Source organism: Pongo pygmaeus, chromosome 13 (assembly GCF_028885625.2).
Source record: "Pongo pygmaeus isolate AG05252 chromosome 13, NHGRI_mPonPyg2-v2.0_pri, whole genome shotgun sequence".
Lineage (NCBI taxonomy): Eukaryota > Metazoa > Chordata > Mammalia > Primates > Hominidae > Pongo > Pongo pygmaeus.
In genome coordinates this window covers 114768487-114787752 of record NC_072386.2, presented here as the reverse complement: position 1 = coordinate 114787752, position 19266 = coordinate 114768487, and the positions used below count along the sequence as shown (strand labels likewise).

The window sequence follows — 19266 nt, the reverse complement described above, 5'->3', positions numbered from 1 at the left end:
GCACAGGATGGCGCTCGGTGAATGTGAGCTACTATCTCATCGCTGACTGACCTTCCCGCCTCCATCTCCACTCCCATGTACCACCCAGCAGGCTGAGTCATCTTCCTAAAATTCCTTCTTGGTCCCTTAATTATTCCCTGATAAAAACCTTCCACATCTCTCCAAGACGCCTCATTGCTTTCAAGATAAAACGCTCTCTCTTGACCCTGGGATTCTGGGCCTTCCTGACATGACCAGCTCATTCCCCACCCTCTCCTTTCATGCCTCACCCCCTCTCCTCCTGCTCCTGGTCCTCACTTGCCTTTCTCTGATGAGCCAGGCCCCTCAACGCCCTTGTCTCTGCACATGCTGTTCCCATGCCCCGGGAAGCAATCCTCCACCATGCCCAGTAGGCTATCTCCAGCTCGTACCTCTTCAAGTTCAAGGTCACCACCTTTGTGGCTTCTCTTCTCTCCCCGCAGGCGGATCAGCCAACGCACTCCCCTCCACTCCTGCCTTGTAATGCCTTTACTATTCTTCTTGCCATGTCAGCTGGAGTTGGGGTTTCTATGTCCCCTCTTAGAATATAAGCTTCTTGGCCAGGCGTGGTGGCTCACACCTGTAATCCCAGCACTTTGGGGGGCTGAGGCAGGTGGATCACTTGAGGCCAGGAGTTCGAGACCAGCCTGGCCAATATGGTGAAACCCATCTCTACTAAAAATACAAAAATTAGGCCAGGCACGGTGGTGCATGCTTGTAATCCCAGCTACTTGGGAGGCTGAGGTAGAAGAATTGCTTGAACACGGGAGGTGGAGGTTGCAATGAGCTGAGATCACACCACTGCACTCCAGCCTGGGCAACAGAGCAAGACTCTGTCTCAAAAAAAAAAAAAAAAAAAAAAAAGAATATAAGCTCTTTGAGGATGAGACCATATGGAAATGAGGTTGGAAGTCCCAAGTAGCCCTAATCCCAGAGTCCCTAGATGCTCTCTAGCATTTCTGTCTGCCTGGAAGGCCTGGGGACAGAAAAGCATGTGCTCAGGGAGGAAGCTGTGATACCGAGGTTGGGAATGTCCTTCGTTGGAAGACACCTCTGAGCAGCGTCTATCTAGCTCACAAGGCCCTTTTCTCCCAAAACTGCTTTCCCACCCAGATGCAAACCATCTGCCCTGGACACAGCTGATGAGACTATAGGTGGTAGCCCCAAATGACCTGGGGTCTCAGCATAGAATTACAAAAACACAAAACCCAGCCATTACACAATAATTTTAAAAGAATCTCAGGGCAGGTATTGTGGTTTATGCCTGTAATCTCAGCACTTTGGGAGGCCGAGGCAGGTGGATCACTTGAGGTCAGGGATTTGAGACCAGCCCGGCCAACATGGTGAAACCCCGTCTCCACTAAAAAACAAAAAACAAAAAACAAAAAAATTAGCTGGGCATGACAGAGCGTGCCTGGAATCCCAGCTACTCGGGAGGCTGAGGTAGGGGAATTGCTTGAACCCAGGGCGGAGGTTGCAGTGAGCCGAGATCACACCACTGCACTCCAGCCTGGGTGACAGAGTGAAACTCTGTCTCAAAGAAAACAAAACTAAACTGAACTGAACTAAACTAAACTAAACTCAGCCTTTACTTGAATTTCAAGATCGTTAACAAGGGTCCAGGTTAGAACTCACCACAGTGCCTTCCCCCGCTCCCCTCTGCTTCCCCATCTCTCACCCCACACCTGCCCACTGCCATTCAAACATGGAATCCCCACGTTCCCCCTTCCCTTATTGTTTTTCTCTTCCTTCTTCTTCCTTTATCTCAGTTCTTCGTCACGTTGATCTTAGCCTCTCTCCTCTTGCTCTCCCCTTCCCTCCCTCTCTGGGCTCCTGCCTCTCTATGCCTTTCTTCCAGTTCATCACAACTCAGGAGGTGGGAGCCCGGTTGGCAAAGGGTGGATGGAGTGGGGGGTGGGGTAGGGAATGTACATGACATTGGCACAAGAATAAATATGGCGCCCAACCTGCACATAGGGGACTGGTCCAGGAGCACCCAGCACTGCCTTCTATTACTCTTATTCCTAAGCCTCACACACAATTTGTATATCATTATCATATTTATCCTCAGCTCTTGCAGCAATCCTGTGTCACCTACATAGACTCCAGCACGCGGAATGACCCCAGAGGTACGTGTACACACGAGCACGTGCACTCGGGCACACGTGTCCACACGGACAGTGTCCAGCAGCACGCAGGCGTGAGCCCCATGAGAAAAGCTTCACTAGTGCAGACAAGGGAAAGGAGCACCACCCCGCAGCTCCCCAATGTGGTCCTCCATGACCCCTGGCCTCCCCTATCCTCCTGCACCACAGGCTGCCCCCTGCTGGAGCCCCTCCACCCTCTCCCTCCTATATATTCCTTCTTTGTGCCCTTTCCTGAACTCAGCTCAGCTCTGCCACCAGGCTCTGCAGGGACCTTGTTATTTTTACAGCTTCAGGGAGCAAACTCTCAGAGAGAAGGGATGGCTTTGCTAAGAGGGTAGGTGCATAATGCCTGAGCCACTGCCAGCCCAGCTCCCAAGGGGCAAGGTTTCCCAGGCTCAGCTTCGATGGTGGCTCTATTCAGCCAGGACCAGCCCGGGGACTGCCCGAGGGACCTTCCTGGCAAGCTGGCTCAGTGCCACTGCCCAGTCTCCCCTCACGGACGGGAACACCCTGGGCGGGCTCTGGGCTCTGAACCCAGAAAGGTCCGCAGACCAGCACCCAGGGGGAGGGATTCTGCATCAGCGATGGGGGCAGATCCCGAAATTCTCCCTGTTTGACATCTCCCTTTAGGGCGGGCAGCTTCAGGGCTTTGTTCATCTGTAAGGATCAGAGGACTTGCAGGGTGGGCTACGGGACCAAGGGGACTTACCCAGGAGGCTGGAGGGAGAGGGACTAGTCCTGGAGCTCTTGGCACCAGAGAGACGGAGGGAGAGGGAAGACGTGGGGCTTGGGAAAAAAAGGAGAGAAGCAGAGCGTGTCTTATGATGGTGGAGTTGCCTGTCAGGTGCAGAGGCCAGGGAAGATCACCTCCTGGACCCACGTTCATCTTGCCCTCTTTTTTTTTTTTTTTTTTTTTTTTGATACAGGGTCTCATTCTGTCTCCCAGGCTGGAGGGCAGTGGCATGATCTCAATTCACTGCAACCTCTGCCTCCCAGGTTCAAGCGATTCTCCTCCATCGGCCTCCCCAGTAGCTGGGATTACAGGTGCGTGCCACCATGCCCGGCTAATTTTTTCTATTTGTAATAGAGATGGGGTTTCACCATTTGGTGAGTCTGGTCTCAAACTCCTGACCTCAAGTGATCTGCCTGCTTCAGTCTCCTAAAGTGCTGGGATTACAGGCTTGAGCCACTGTGTCCGGCCCATCTTGCCCTCTTGTTCCTTCCTCCATCATCTCTCACCTATAAACTTGCCAAGAGAGCCAAAGGGTTCCTCCAGCGCTTCCCACTAACTTCCATCCACTCAATATTTTTCCTGGCTGTCTGACATCTGGCTGGAAAGACCCAATGTGACATCAGATGTTCCCCCTCAAGGGTCCCTTTCTTGCTCCCTCACCTCGCAGCCTCCTGGGCCCCTGGGCCTCTGCCAAGAGTTGTTGACAAGATTGGGCACCTTGGAGTCCTTGTCTGTGCCAGGAGTGTCTCCCAGGAAAGCCAGGGGGCACCTTTTCTGGCACAGGGCCTAGGGAGCGGCCTCCGAGGGCTCCCCCAACATACCCACCCTCTTTCTGCTGCAGAGCAGGAATGTTGATTTCAGTGCAAATAACTCATTATTTTGCTTTCCAGACCAGAAAGCCCCACATGTGGAGTTAATTCCCCATTCTGACTTAAGGCTAGTGCCAGTCAGAACTGGGAGTTTTGCTTAATACCCACTAGGCACCATTGTTTCCATGACAGGGTTAATTAGTTCCCAAGAGCCTTGAGCCGAGGGAGGCTGCTCTGGGCGGAGAGTCCAGAGACCCAGATTTTGAATCTGCCTTTGCCAACGACCATCTGATTGAGCTTCGCTAGACAAGGCCCTTTCTCTCTCCGGACCTCAGTTTTCCCATCTGCAAAATGAGCAGGTGAACCTGGATGATCACCAAAGTCCTTTCTGGCTGGCTCAAAGTTTCCTTGACATTCTCTGGTGCTGACATTCTGTAACACCCAACAATGGTCTAGCATGATGTTCTAAGTCATTCCATGACATTTACAGCTATCTGCAGCACTCTCTGATGACGTCGTCTTCGGAAGGTGGTCCTTGACATTCCATGACATTTACAACGATCTGCAGCATTCTATGACATCCGTTGACATTTACAAGAATTCACAATACCCCGTGACATTCTTTGCCATTCCAGAGCATTTTACGACATTCCTGGACATTCTGTAGCACTCTGCGGCATTCTAGTCACGATATTCTGTGGCATTCTGTGACATTCTAAATTTATACTACGTAGATTTGTCTCTCTTCCAAGGGGCGTCCCTGGCATCATTGGAGAAGCCACATCCCCGCCCCAGGACTCCTCACCCTAAAGCTCCTCCTACCCATGCTGTGTGACCCCTCTGTGGTCAGAAGTTCTTGAACTTGGGCCTCTAGAGCCAGGTGGCCACTCCAGGATCTTGATCTGGGCTTTGGGGGTGGGATGGAGGGAACAGCGGTCTCCCCAGGGTGTTTTGCACCTAAAGAAATCGGTTTTCCCCTCCCCCACTGCCACCAGAGTATTCCAGTAAATGGCTCTTACGTACAGGATAAGGGTTTCCCTTGGCATACTGTTGAGCTTAAGCATACCAGATATTTGAAAAATTTCGACCTACAGGAACGGTAATTTTATTTTATTTTATTTTTTACTTTTTTTGAGACATAGTCTCACTCTGTCACCCAGGCTGGAGTGCAGTGGGGTGATCTCAGCTCACTGCAGCCTCCCCCTCCCCAGGTTCAAGCGATTCTCCTGCCTCAGCCTCCCAAGTAGCTAGGATTACAGGCACATGCCACCACACCCGGCTAATTTTTAGTAGAGCTAGGGTTTCACCATGTTGGCCAGGCTGGTCTCGAACTCCTGACCTCAAGTGATCCACCTGCCTTTGTCTCCCAAAGTGCTGGGATTACAGGCTTCAGCCACCATGCCTGGCCATGGGAACAGCGATTTTATGCAGTTCAACTTAATGCAGCAGAAAGAATGTGGGAATTTCTTTCTGCTGTATTAGGTTGAACCATATACAATTTGGGAATCAGATGGCCCTGGGGCAAATACTGGTACTGTTATTTATTAGCTGTGAAACTTGGGGCAACCTCACCCGGCCTCACTTTCCTCATCCATCAACGGAGATAATCATCGGTTGTTTTTCAAGGGTTTGTAGAGGACTCAGGGAAACGCCGAGGGTGAAGAGGAACACCTAGAGTCTGGAACAGAATAAGAAGGCTCAGGGTCTTTCTTCCTCCTTTTTCCCTTTTCCCTTCCCTTTTTCCCCTTCTCTTCCCTCCTTTTTCCCCATTCTCCCTTTCCCTAGAACAACAGTGAAACAATCCGTGAGCAAAATGGCGCCAGCTGAAAAAGACAGCCTGGGCATGGATCTTGGCTGCTTCCTCCTCGCCGTTCATCCTGGAGGATGCAGTTCTGTTCTGTGGGCCTCAGCGTTCCCATCTGTAGAATGGGCTGGAAGACCATGAGATCATCTAGGAAGGCCCTTCCGGCTCTGATGGACTGGGCTTCCCCAGCTGGGGGAACAGAAGGATGACAGAACAAGGAATCTCGAAGTCTGGTCGGGCAAGAATTGGGGAGCAAGAGGTCACCATAGATAGTCTTTGAGGACAAGGCACTAGAAAGTGGCTTAAAGTCAGTGAGGAGAGACCTGAAGAAATGCTTCTTTCTAAGCATTGAGGAATGATGACTTGGTTGTAACGCTGCTGCTCCACAGAGTTTTAGAACGACCCCGCAGATCTCTGCTAATGAGGGTGGGCAGGTGCCCCACCGGGTGGGTCGCGTCCTCTCCAGCCCTCCAGGCCCCCGGCGGGAAGGACCCAGGCTGCAGTGGAAACCTTAAGAGACTGCGCCCCCTGGTGTCAGAATGCTGTCATTGCAGCACGGGGCTTCCAGCCTGGGGAGGCAGCTTGTTAACTGCAGACCAGGGCTCTACCCTAGCCAGAAAGTTTCTTTCCAAGAGGAGGCTGGGCAGCAGCGCTTGGGAAGAAAGTGGCTTAAGTTGGGTCAAGCCTGTGGGGCTGAAGACTGGTAAAGACCCTTCATTAACCTCTTGAGCAAATATTTATTGAGCACCTACTATGTGCCCGGCAGTGTGTTGGGCCCTTGGAGCCAGCTTTGAACAAGAAAAAGCCCTTGCTTGGCAAGGAGCCCACACAATGCAGGGCTCTCGGACTGGCTGAGGACCTACTATGTGCCCAGGTCTTATCTCCCAGACTCTTCAAAGCAACCGTGGAGGCGAGAATTATCATCTCCATTTTATTTATTTATATTATTTTAGTTTTTGAGACTGAGTCTCACTCTGTCACCCAGGCTGGAGAGCAGTGGTGCGATCTCGGCTCACTGCAACCTCTGTCTCCCAGGTTCAAGCAATTCTCCTGCCTTAGCCTCCTGAGTAGCTGGGATTACAGGTGCGCGCCACCATGCCCAGATAATTTTCGTATTTTTAGTAGAGACAGGGTTTCACCATGTTACCCAGGCTGGTCTCAAACTCCTGACCTCAGTTGATCCGCCCACCTCGGCCTCCCAAAGTGCTGGGATTACAGGTGTGAGCCACCACGACTGGCCTCATCTCCATTTTACAGGTGGGGAAACTGAGGCCTGAGGCCACACAAGTGTAAGGGGCAGAGCTGGGATCTGGACCATCAGACTTGGATCTGGGCCATCCAGAGTATCCCATCACACAAGGTTCATGCAGCAGAAAACACCTGCCCCTCCAAGCAAGTCACTCACCTCCTCTGGGACACGGAGCCAGTGAGGTGCCTGGAGGATTACACAAGGTAGGGGATGTCCTGATGCCCTTGCCCTGTGTCCAGGGAGATCTCCTTCCAAAGAGTGGGGGTTGCTCCCCGGAAGTGGGCATCCTGGGGCTCCGGGCATTGTTCTCATTGTCTGGCCTTCCTCTTTGTCTCGGGACTATCCTGGGCTCGCTTCTCCCCCGGCAGAGCCAAGGGCCAGCTGCCTGGAGAGCAGGACCTGCCGGCCGCAGGCTCATTAGAGCCCTCGCAGACGCGCCTCTCCTGGGACTCCCCACCCAGGTTCTGAGGGGGAGTTTGACACGAGTCTAAAAATAGCTGCTGTTTTGTTCCTTTGTTGGAGGGGAGGGGCTGGCAGAGGGATTCCGACTCCTCTTAATGACCAACGCACCAAGAACAAAGGCTTTTCTTTGCGTTGGCTGTGCTTCCAGCAGCAGCAGGCCCCGGCTCCAGTCTCATCCTCGGGGCTCACGTAGAACCCAAGCCGCTCCTGAAGAGCCAGCTTGAGGGCAAAGGCAGGCCCAGACCTCTGACCAGGGCAGCCCTAGCCCAGGCTGACTGGCAGGCACATGGTGGGCAGTGGGGTCTGTGGGCAGGGCTCTGCGGGGGAGGGGCCTGCCTGTGACACTTTGTGATGTCAGACCCCCTGGCAAGGCTGATGGAGCATGGGACGGCAAATGACCGTGCGTGGCTGGTTGCAGGCAGGTGACTCTGTGGGATTGTGTGTGACTGTGCCTGGGACACTGTGTGGCTGTGTGCAGGTGACACCGTGAGGGACTGTGTGGACGCGGCTGTGGAAATTGCATGACTGTGCCTGTGACACTCTGCGATGGGACTGGGCGTGAGCAGGTGAGGTCGTGAGTGACTGCGTGGCTGTGCAGGTGACAGCATGAGTGAGTGTTTGCTGTTCATAGTGAGACTCGCTAACGGGCAGGTGACGTTGTACATGTTGGATTGTCATGGGGTGATGGGGCTGATGGTACAGGGGACATTCTGTGTGACTCTGTGACTGTATTGGTAACACTGGGAGGTGGGGCCAACTGTGCAGGTGACATTGCAAGTGGCCCTGGGACTGTGTGCAGGTGATCATGACTAAACCAATGTCAGGAAACTGGCAGATCTCAGAGCCCATCAGGCGCCTGGAACAGCTTCCGGCCCTCTTCTCACCTCCCCTTCTCTGGGGCAGCTCATGGGGCCCTCCCTTGGATGGCTCCTCCTGCCTCGCCTGCTGCTCACCTGCCACCTGTGTCTCTAGGTGTCCCTCTCTGCATCATCGAGTTCAGGGGATAAGGCCTCCCACCACCCAGCAGGGGAGCTGCACTTGGGAGAACTGGTGCAAAAGCAAACGTATGACACTCCGGCTGGGACCTGCCCAGGAGAAAGGAGGCCAGAGGGGAGCCTGGGGGCGGCTGGGAGGGCTGCAGCTTGATCTGAAATGTTTGGTTCATTTTTAAAAGGGAGAACACATGCCTGTATATTTTCAGTGAATCTAGGTGGAATGACTGTGTGTGATTATTATACTATTCTCTTGATTTTTCTGAATTTCTAATCTTTCAAAATAATGAACAAAAGCAAAATCTGATGATAGGATTTGTTATACACAGAAGTTAACATTGACTTCGTGTCAGGTGCTCTGCTGAATGCTTTACATGGGTTATTTCACTGAATATTTACCATTGTCCTAGGGAGGAGGTCCTGTTGCCATCCCTCATTGTATAGATGGGGAAACTGAGGCTCAGAGGGATTTATTAACTTGCCCTCCAACACACAGCAGGTAAGTTGTGGATCCAGGATTCCTAACCCAGACCTGCCTACCCAGTGATCATTTCCAGACATATTCCTCCACCACCTGATACTTTCTCCTTCTCTCTCCCGCTTCAATGCTTTTAGCAAAAAAAGAGAGATAAATACATTTTTTAAAATAAAAACAAAACCAATAGAGTAAAAAATCTCTCTCTAGGAGTAATCACTGCTATCAATTGATCATAGATCCTTTCAGATGTTTTCTATTTACATGTGCATGTGTTTGTGTGTGTGTATGTGTAGCTCGCAAGATCACAAATGTTATTCACATTACAACTTGGAAATGTGGATAAATGTTGTTTCTTTATTTTGTCTTCTTGAGCCCCACAACCATTGGCCAGTGGGAACAATAGGACACTTTCCCCTATGTGTGGATTCCATTTGTCCAGTACAATCATCTAAACTGGTCCTTCTTGAAGTTCCTGATCTCCCCAGATAGCTCCCTTGTCTCGCTTCTCTCCAGTGGTTGTGCCTGGATGCTCAAGGGGAAGTGTGGCTTAGGTGGCTGTATTAGTTCATTCTTATGCTGCTATGAAGAAATACCCAAGACTGGGTAATTTATAAAGAAAAGAGATTTAATTGACTCAAAGTTCTACATGGCTGGGAGGCCTCAGGAAACTTACAATCATGGTGGAAGACACCTCTTCACAGGGTGGCAGGAGAGAGAATGAGAGCTGAGTGAAGTGGGTAAAAGCCATTTATAAACCATCACCCCCATGATTCAATTACCTTCCACCGGCTCCCTCCCATGACACTTGGGGATTATGAGAACTACAGTTCAAGATGAGATTTGAGTAGGGACACAGCCAAAACATATCAGTGGCCTTGTGTGGGGGAGGGAGAGTTGGGGCCATAGGCTCAAAGTCACCATCTGCCTTCTCTGGCCTCTGGGACTGTGTCCCTCTCCCTGGTTGCCGTGTGCCCTACAAGTGTTCAGACTGAAGGCTGAGGCTACTGTAATTTCTCATCCTCCATCCAGGCCATAGCCCAAAAGCCCCACCCATCCTCCCTCTGGCCTGAGGTCTCCCTCTCTTGCCTCACAGTGGCCCTGGCTCTTACCACAGCCTCTATCTACACCACACAGGAAAGCTTCAAGTCTCCCAAAGTGCTAGGATTATGGGCATGAGCCACTGTGCCTGGCCTACTTCATTTTTTTTTTAATAGTGCTACAGTATACCAGAGTATAGATATACCAAAATTTAGTCATCCATATTTCCTCTGAACAACGCAGGAGAGCTTCGAGTCTCCCTCTGCTGGCTGCCACTGCTACTAGAGGGCTGAGCCAAGTGTCCCATGTGTTAATAATCAACCCTCATAATAAATCAATCCAAAATGTAATGGCTTCAAACAGCAGTCATCATGTAATATCTCTCCTGATTCCTCCGAGTTGGGAACTTGGTGAGGGGGAGTTGGCTGGGCAGTTCTGGCAGAGTTGCTCCTGAGATTTTAGTAAGATATCAGCAGGGCTGCAAATGATCTGCAGGTTGGACTGGGTTGGAGGATCCATTTTAAGTTGGCTCCCTCATATTTCCGGCAAGCTAGAGTGGACTATCAGCTCCTCACTATGGGGGCCTCTCCACAGAGCAACTTGAGCTTCCTCACAGCATGGGGTCTGGGATCCAAGAGTGAGCATCCTAAGAGAACCAGGCAGAAGCTACATTATCCTTACGACATAGTCTTGAGGTCACATAACATCACTTCTGCCATATCCTGGCCACAAGGGTGAACCCTGACTGAGTGTAACAGAGGACTGCCAAGAACTGTCTAGGATGTGAGATTTTACCCTACTTGCAAGCTAACGAGTTAGCCTGCCACAGCTTCATGGATGCTGGTAGAAGACAAGAGGCTCCCGGGTCTGACACAAAGGACAGTTCATGACTCACAGCAATAGCAGCAGCCAGAGTATCAGCATTTTCTCATTGGTTTCCAAGCCTAAATTCCCACAGATCAACATGAAGAGGCCTAGAAATCCTGGGTACACACAGTGGACTGTGTTACAAGAGAGGAACCCCGAGTTTAGGAAGCCCAAGACTTCTCTAATGGGCAGTGAGCATGCCTGCTTTTGGCTCTAGAGGGAGAGACTCTGCCTATCTTCCAAGGCTGTTTGCATCAGAAAGAAATTATCCAAAGATGCCACAAAACATGGGCTGTGGTAGCCAGACTCCAAGATGGCCATTATTGGTCAGCTCCTTGGGTAGTCCCTGTTGCAACACAATTCCCCATGAAGCTTGCTATAGATTTAATTGTGTCCCCCCAAATTCATATGTTGCAGTCCTAACCCCCAATGTGACTATTTGAAGGCAGGGCTTTCTGGAGGTAATTAAGGTTAAATGAGGTCAGAAGTGTGGGGCCCTAATCCAACCAGATTGGTGGCCTTATGAGAAGAAGAAGCAATCTCCCTCTCATTCTCTCTTCCCACCATGTGAGGACACAGTGAGAAGGTGGCCATCTGCAAGCCAGGAAGAGAGCCCTCACCAGCAACTGTCTGGCACCTTGACCTTGAACTGACAGCCTCCAGCATTGTGAGAAATAAAGTTCTGTTGTTTATGCCCCCTAGTCTATGGCACTTTGCTATGGCAGCTTGAACAGACTAAGAGCTCTCACATTCTGGCATGACTTGTGAGCAAGGCATGACTACCCTTTGCTCTAGACTATCTTTTCAAGGCAGATGGCTGGTTCCCTGACTCATTATTGCATACTTAGAAAATATTTTTATAACCACATTAATACTTTTCAAAATATTAAGCCCATTCACACACAGTTGTTTTTGTTTTTTTTTTTTTTTTCAGAAACAAAAATGGGTTTGTCTAACACATTGCTTTCTCTTTTCTTTTCTTTTCTTTTTTTTTTTTTTTTTTTTGAGATGGAGTCTCACTCTGTTGCCCAAGCTGGAGTGTCTTGGTGCAATCTCAGCTGACCGCAACATCTGCCTCCCAGGTTCAAGCGATTCTCCTGCCTCAGCCTCCCAAGTAGCTGGGATTACAGGTGCACCCACACCACTCCCAGCTAATTTTTGTATTTTTAGTAGAGACGAGGTTTCACCATGTTGGTCAGGCTTGTCTCAAACTCCTGACCTCAGGTAATCCACCTGCCTCGGCCTCCCAAAGTGCTGGGATTACAGGCATGAGCCACCATTTGTTTGCATGAGCAAAAAAAAGAGCCAGTCTCTTTTGTTTTTTTTTAACCTGCTACCTTAAACTATTAAGGGTTAATAATATATTGTTTTCAATTTTTATTTTTATGTTAGAAAATATATTATGAATTTTATAGATTCTGTGTCCATACTACAGATCTACTTCATTCTTTTTTTTTTTTTTTTTTTGAGACAGAGTCTCACTCTGTCACCCAGGCTGGAGAGCAGTGGCACAATCTTGGCTCACTGCAACCTCTGCCTCCCGGGTTCAAGCAATTCTCTTGCCTCAGCCTCCCAAGTAGCTGGGATTGCAGGTATCTGCCACCATGCCCAGCTAATTTTTGTATTTTTAGTAGAGATGGGGTTTCGCCATGTTGGCCAGGGTAGTCTCGAACTCCTGACCTCAGGCGATCTACCTGCCTCAGCCTCCCAAAGTGCTGGAATTACAGACGTGAGCACCATGCCTGGCCTACTTCATTTTTTTAAATAGTGCTATAGCATTCCAGAGTATAGATATACCAAAATTTAGTCATCCGTATTTCCTCTAAACAACATTTAAGTTGTTTATAAATATTATGTTGGTGCAAAAGTAATTGTGGTTTTTGCCATTACTTTTGCACCAATATAATACTTTTTTTACATTACTGATTCTTTAAGGAATAACCTTACAGACATATCTTTGCATGCATGTGCTAGTGATTGTGCAAAATAGATTTTTGCAAGTGAAATTGCTTGGGTATAGGATGTGCACTGTAATCCCAAAATTCTATCAATTTTGATAGATACTATTAAATTGTCCCCTTCCCTCCAATATCAATTTATATTCCTTCCCACAGCACGTGAGTGTGCTCAGTTCCCCACACCCTCTTTGTCACTGAATATTACATTTTTTAGTTTAGTAAACCTTTTGGGCAAAAAGTGATTGTATCACACATTTTAATTTTCATTGTTACTCAACAGTTTAAGCTTTCTTCATCTATTTACTGGCTTTTGGTGATATTTCTTTTTGAAATACTTGACAATATGTCAGCCCATTTACTATCAGGTTGTTATTATTTTCTTATTTGTTTGCAGGAACTCTTTGCATGTCATAGATATTATTCTTACTCTATAATAAAAATTATAGATAATTATTTCTAGTAAATTTGTGTGTCTTTTAAATTTATTTGATTCCTTTTGCTACACAGGAATCTTTCATTTTTATAGAGTTGGTTTATAGAGTTTGAGTTGGATTTTCTTTCTTTTTCTTTTTTTTTGAGACAGAGTCTAGCTCTGTCGCCTAGGCTGGAGTACAGTGCCGTGATCTCGGCTCACTGCAACATCTGCCTCTTGGGTTCAAGCGATTCTCCCACTTTAGCCTCCTGAGTAACTGGGATTACAGGTGTGCACCACTGTGCCCAACTACTATTTTGTATTCTTAGTAGAAACAGGGTTTTGCCATGTTGTCCAGGCTGGTCATGAACTCCTGTCCTCAAACAATCCACCCCACTCAGCCTCCCAAAGAGCTGGGATTACAGGCATGAACCACCGTGCCTGGCTGAGTTGGATTTTCTTGATAACTTCTGAGTTCTTGCAAAAGCCTGTTATGGAGCAAAGATAATAACCCTTTCAGTAAAGGTGGGTCTTGCTGTCTGAGCATCATCTGAAGCTGCAAGTGGTTTGAGGTCCTGAGACTGCAGCCAAAGGAGGCTACCTGGCATGGGGGAGGCAGCGTCTCAGAGGGTAATGATGGAGGCAGCAGGGGCCCCTGTGTTATTTTTTGAACAAAACAAGCTGAACTCCTGGGAACAGTTCCCTTTGGAGGGGCAAAGCTTCTTAAGAGGCCCCGTGGGGGAACCTGAGAGGAGCTGCCCTGTGATACTTGGCTGTCTGGGAGCCTGTAGGAGAAGCCGCCTGTACCTGCAACTATCAGTCTCTGCCTTCATTCTGGCTTTGGCAGCATACACTCATAGCCACATGCAGCCATTCCCACCCAAAAGCATGCACATGTGAAACACACGAGACAATGCACACACCCACGTGGGCATATATACATACACATGTGCCCATATTCTCAAATGGTTACATAGGCACATTTAAGGATGCCCACATGGACGAAGCACGTGCACATGTGTGCACAAACACACTCAGATATGTGTGCAGGCCCATTCAAGCGATGCACTATGAACACTTGCACATGTACCCACATGTATGCACGGGCTGTCTCAGCCAGGACCCCAGCAGGCAACAATCCGCACAAACAAGGTGAGGAAAATTTTATGAAGGGGCCATTTACAAGGGTAAGGGCAGGGCTAAGGGAGACCCCAAAGCCACAGCGAAGCACCTGGGGGCTGGCCATAGCGGAGAGTGCTAGGCCTGAAGGGTCCAGGGGAGTGAGCAATTGCAGGAGCTGGTAAGAGCTGTGGCTTTGGAGAGGATTGTCCAGTGGAAATTGTGGCTGTGGGAGAGAGACAGCACCCGAGCTACAGCCCCATGGGGAAGGAGCCAAACTGTCCCATCCCTTCCCGCCCTCTGATCTCCCGGCCAAGCCTCCCACTGGTTGAACCCAGACAACAAGGAGGCTGGCTGATGTGCTGCACAGCGCCAGCCTCCTTGGGGCACAGAGCAGGGCAGAGGGTAGATTTGGAGGGGCAGACAGAGAAGATACCCCTGCATGTATGGAGATCCCCATCAGTGCACAGTGACACAGGGACCCTGAGAGAGATGCCCGATGCACACATACCCACGAGCGCACTGAATCGCCTACATGCAATTCAAAGCTGTGTGCACACAACCTCAAAAGCCCAGAGGCCCACGTATACTCAAGAGGAAGGCTGAAATCAACACCCTCCACTGGCGGTGGCTGGGCCTGAGATGAGCCCTCTCCCCCTGGCCACCTCCTCCCATGCCCCCCAACACCCCCAGAGCCCTTTGTTAATCTTGGCAAAGACCACATCCCAGCGAAACAACGGGCTGGCCAGGCCTGCACAAATCACTGGCTGTTTGGGGACATTTCAGAGGCCTGCCTGAGTGACAGCTGAATTGAATCCAGATTGGGCGGGGCAGGCACTCCTGGAGGCAGAGCTGGGAGGTCTCCATCTCTGACTGACTCCCACCCCACACAGGCCCCTCCTGATCCCACTGACTCCCCTAAAGGGGCATCCAGCTTAAGCCAGAGCAGCTGAGTCCCCTTCACTTCATTCAAAGCCTTGCCCCTCACCCCCATCTAGTGCACCCCCAAATTCTATCCATTGTACTTTCTAAGCCCACTGCTGCCAACATCCCAGTCTGGGTCTCCTCTTCTTTGGCCTGGAGGCCTGCGGGAGTCGCGGGGAACTGCCACTCTCAGCCAGAGGGATCTTTCTGAAATGTAAATCAAATCATTTTCTTCTGCTTAAGTGCTTTCAATGGTTTTCCAAACACTCCTCCAGATAAAGTCCCAGCTTAGCCCCCAGAATCTCGCACCATCTGGTCCCTGACCCCATCCTCAGCCTCCCTGTTCACCAGCCACCCTCTCCATTCCAAGCACTCGGTCCTCTAGGTGCCCCTAGACCTTTGCAAGTGTTGCTGTCTTTGCTGATAAGCCTTTTCCCCAATGCTTCATCTACTGACTCTTTGCAAACTAGAGCTCCTAAAACTTACTGTAGGGTAGGACCAGGTTGCTTTTTAATTCCAATCCATTGTGGATCTATGTTTTTGTAGAACAGCAATAAAAATGAAGTACTAAAAAAAGAAATTAAAAAACGAAGTGAGGTATAATCTTGGATAATAGCTGAGCAGTTTCTTATAAAGTTAAACATTCACTTACCATATGACCCAGCAAGAGAAATGAGAACACATGTCCATGCAAAAGCCTGTATGTGAATATTTTCAGTGGTTTTATTTATAATTGCCAAAACCTGGAAACAACTCAACTGTCCTTCAGTGGCAAATGGCTAAGCAAACTGTGGTACATCCATACAAGGGAATACTATTCAGCAATGAAAAGGAAAGAATTATTGATACATGCAACATGGATGGCTCTCAGACACATTATGCTAGGTGAAGGCAGTGAGACTCAAGAGATTATATTCTGTATGATGACATTTTGGGAAAAAGAAGAACAAAAAACGATAGGGACAGAAAACAGATAAGTGGTTGCCAGGGGCTAATTTGAGGGGAGGGGGGAAATGATGGCAAAGCAGCAAGAGGAACTTTGAGAAGCATGGGGCTGTTCTGTGTCTTGGTTGTGCTGGGGGTCACATGACTGTACAAGGTTGTCAACATTAATAGAACTACACACTCCAAAGGGTGAATTTTACTGCATGTAAATTATATGCCAATAAACCTGACTTTAAAAAATACAGATGAAATCCCCTTTTTAATTGTGGTAATATATGCAAACATAAATTTTCCATTTTTTTAGCTTTTATTTTAGGCTCAGGGGTACATGTAAAGATTTATTACATAGGTAAACTCTTGTCATGGAGGTTTGTTGTTCAGATTATTTCATCACCCAGTTATTAAGCTCAGTATCCAATAGTTATCTTTCCTGTTCCTCTCCCTCCTCCCACCCTCCCGCCTAGAGTAGACCCCAGTGTCTGTTGTTCCCTTCTATGTATTCATGTGTTCTCATCATTTAGCTCCCATTTACAAGTGTGAACATGTGGTATTTGGTTTTCTGTTCCTGCGTTAGTTTGCTAAAGATAATGGCCTCCAGCTCCATCCATGTTCCGGCAAAATACATGATCTCATCCTTTTTTAGGGCTGTATAGTATTCCATGGTGTATACGTACCATATTTTCTTTCTCCCATCTGTCACTGATGGGCATTTAGGTTGACTCCATGTCTTTGCTGTTGTGAACAGTGCTGCAATGAACATACGCATGCATGTGTCTTTATGGTAGAACAATTTATATTCCTCTGGTTATATACCCAGTAATGAGATTGCTGGGTCGAGTGGTAGTTCTACTTTTAGCTCTTTGAGGAATCACCACACTGCTTTCCACCATGGCCTCCTGGGTTCAAGTGATTCTCTTGCCTCAGCCTCCCGAGTAGTTGGGACTACAGGCACGCACCACCACGCCCAGCTAATTTTTTGTATTTTTAGTAGAGAAGGGGTTTCACCATGTTTGTCAGGCTGGTCTCAAACTCCTGACCTCGTGATCCACCCACGTCGGCCTCCCAAAGTGTTGGGATTACAGGCGTGAGCCATCGTGCCCGGCCCAACCCCTTTTAAGTGTACAATTCAGTGGCCTTAAGTACATTCACATTGCTGTGCAACCATCACCCATCCTTTTCCATCATCCTAAACTGAAACTCTGTCCCTATTAAACACTAATTCCCCATTGCCCTCTCCCTCCAGCCCGTGGTAACCACCCTCTACTTTCTGTCTCCATGGAATTGACTGTTCTAGGTACTTCACGTGCATGTAACCATATAGTATGCCCTTTTTTGACTGGCTTCTTTCACTTAGCATCATGTTTTCAAGGTCCATCCCTGTTGCAGCATGTGACAATACTTTGTTCTTTTCTAAGGCTGAATAATATTCCATTGTACACATATGCCACATTTGGTTTATGCATTCATCTGTCAAGGGACATTTGAGTTGTTTCTGCCAGTTAGCTATTGTGAATAATACTGCTATGAATACTGGTGTATGAATATGGCCCCATGTTTTAAAAATTATTAGATTTAACAAACATAAGATCACCCTGTCAATTTGCTAAGCACTTACTCTTAATTTTGCTGTCCATCTCCCTGGTCTGACTTTTGAGTAACAGCTGGCCCGGTCCCTGGGCTGGCCAGAATCTATCTTTCCTGAGCCCACAGACTGGATTTACTCCCCTCTCCCATCTCACCCTACTCTTCCTTGGGCTGCGCCACACCCTGCTGTGTGGCCTGCTTGGAATCTGGAGCTCCCAAGGGTTGGCCTAGCTCAGAGTCTCCTCTGTTTGCAGCCTTGGGGTTGGGATCAGGCCCAGGTAAGGGGCTTAGAGAACATGCAACCAAGTGCAATCCTCTGTGTCCAATGGGACAGTCAGGGAGGAGGGCTTGAGCCCACATCTGTGTGACTCCAAATCCCTGCAACCAAGTGCAATCCTCTTGCATCCAATGAGACAGTCGGGGAGGAGGGCTGGAACCCAAATCTGCGTGACTCCAAATCCCTGCTCCTCCCTGGAATGTACATGCAGTAGCCATAGCCCCCTTGTCACTGGCTTCTGAGTTAGAGGCAGGATGCAGGGCCTGCCCATCTCTAGCCATCATGCTCAGGATTCTTGCAGAAACTTCCACCCTTTTCCAAGGTCAAGATACAGTCGCCCAGTCAAGAAGAACTAAGTGTTGCTCACCTTGCGTTGGCTCCTGGGCTGAAGGCTAGGGATACACAAGTGAGCCATGGATGATCATGGGTGCCAATATATGTGTTCACATATATGTGCATGCATGTGCACCACATATATCTTACCTGGGTTGGTCGGGGGGGCAGTTGGTACGTGTGTGTCTGTGTTCCAGGTAAGTCCAAATTTGATTTTTTTTAAAGAGAATAATTGTCTCTTTTCAAAGACCAAGAATCAGCAGAGGAGGTTTTAAATAGTGTTGGGCGCTTCAATCTCATTCGTCATGGCTGCCCAGGACCCTGGCTGCCCAGGACCCTGAGCTTCCAGAGGATCATAAAAAGTTAAAAAAAAAAAAAAGCTGAAATAAAGACACATGCCCATGCTGACACACATGTGCTTATGCATAAACACAATAGACGATGCACTTAACCCCAGACTGGCTCATAAACACATCTTAGATAGGCATATAAACCCATAGACAACCACATATCCACATACCCACAAACACACACAAAACAAATCATAAATGTGGATATTTATTGTTTCTGATAGACCAGCCACTGTGTTAAGTACTCTAAAAACAGTACATTGCTCTATTTAATCTTTTTACAAAAATCAATCAAGATGGGCATTATAATTTTCATCCCCATTTACAGATGAGTAAAATAAGGCTCAGCGAAGTGAAGTGACTTGCCCAAGGCCAAAGAGCTGGGAAGTGGCTGAGTTGGGATTTGAACCCCAGTGGGTGTAAGTAGAAGGCCAGAGTGCATACATTATTTGTTAACACACAATTACATACATCATATGCCTGTGAATTTACACAGCAATCACATGTACTGACACATTGATATACACGTGTAGGCACATGGATGCACAGGGACACCCCTGATGGCATACTTGTGCACAGAGACATAAAGACACACATATACACATAAACACATAGTCTGATATTACCAGACTCAGAGACACATGTAGTAATGTAGACCACATGCAGTTACATACACTGGGTTTACTGATACGAATGTGCAGAGCTAGGTCCTAGACTTAGATCTGAGTCTTGGCACAGACTTCCCTCCCCTCTCTGCCTGCCCTGTC

General features: G+C 48.6%; 1 long non-coding RNA gene across 2 annotated transcripts in view; it reads right to left on the bottom strand.

Moving 5' to 3' along the window:
* LOC129044017 (uncharacterized) overlaps positions 1-7533 on the bottom strand; it is a 21989-nt gene extending 14456 nt beyond the window's left edge. The window contains exons 1-2 of one of the 2 annotated variants that reach the window (XR_008504589.1): positions 6917-7533; positions 5280-5385 (exon numbers count right to left, since the gene is read on the bottom strand). This is a non-coding gene — a long non-coding RNA (uncharacterized LOC129044017). The remainder of the gene's footprint in view (positions 1-5279; positions 5386-6916) is intronic. The other variant, XR_008504590.1, reaches the window with a different exon arrangement.
* Between the last annotated feature and the right edge of the window lie 11733 nt (positions 7534-19266).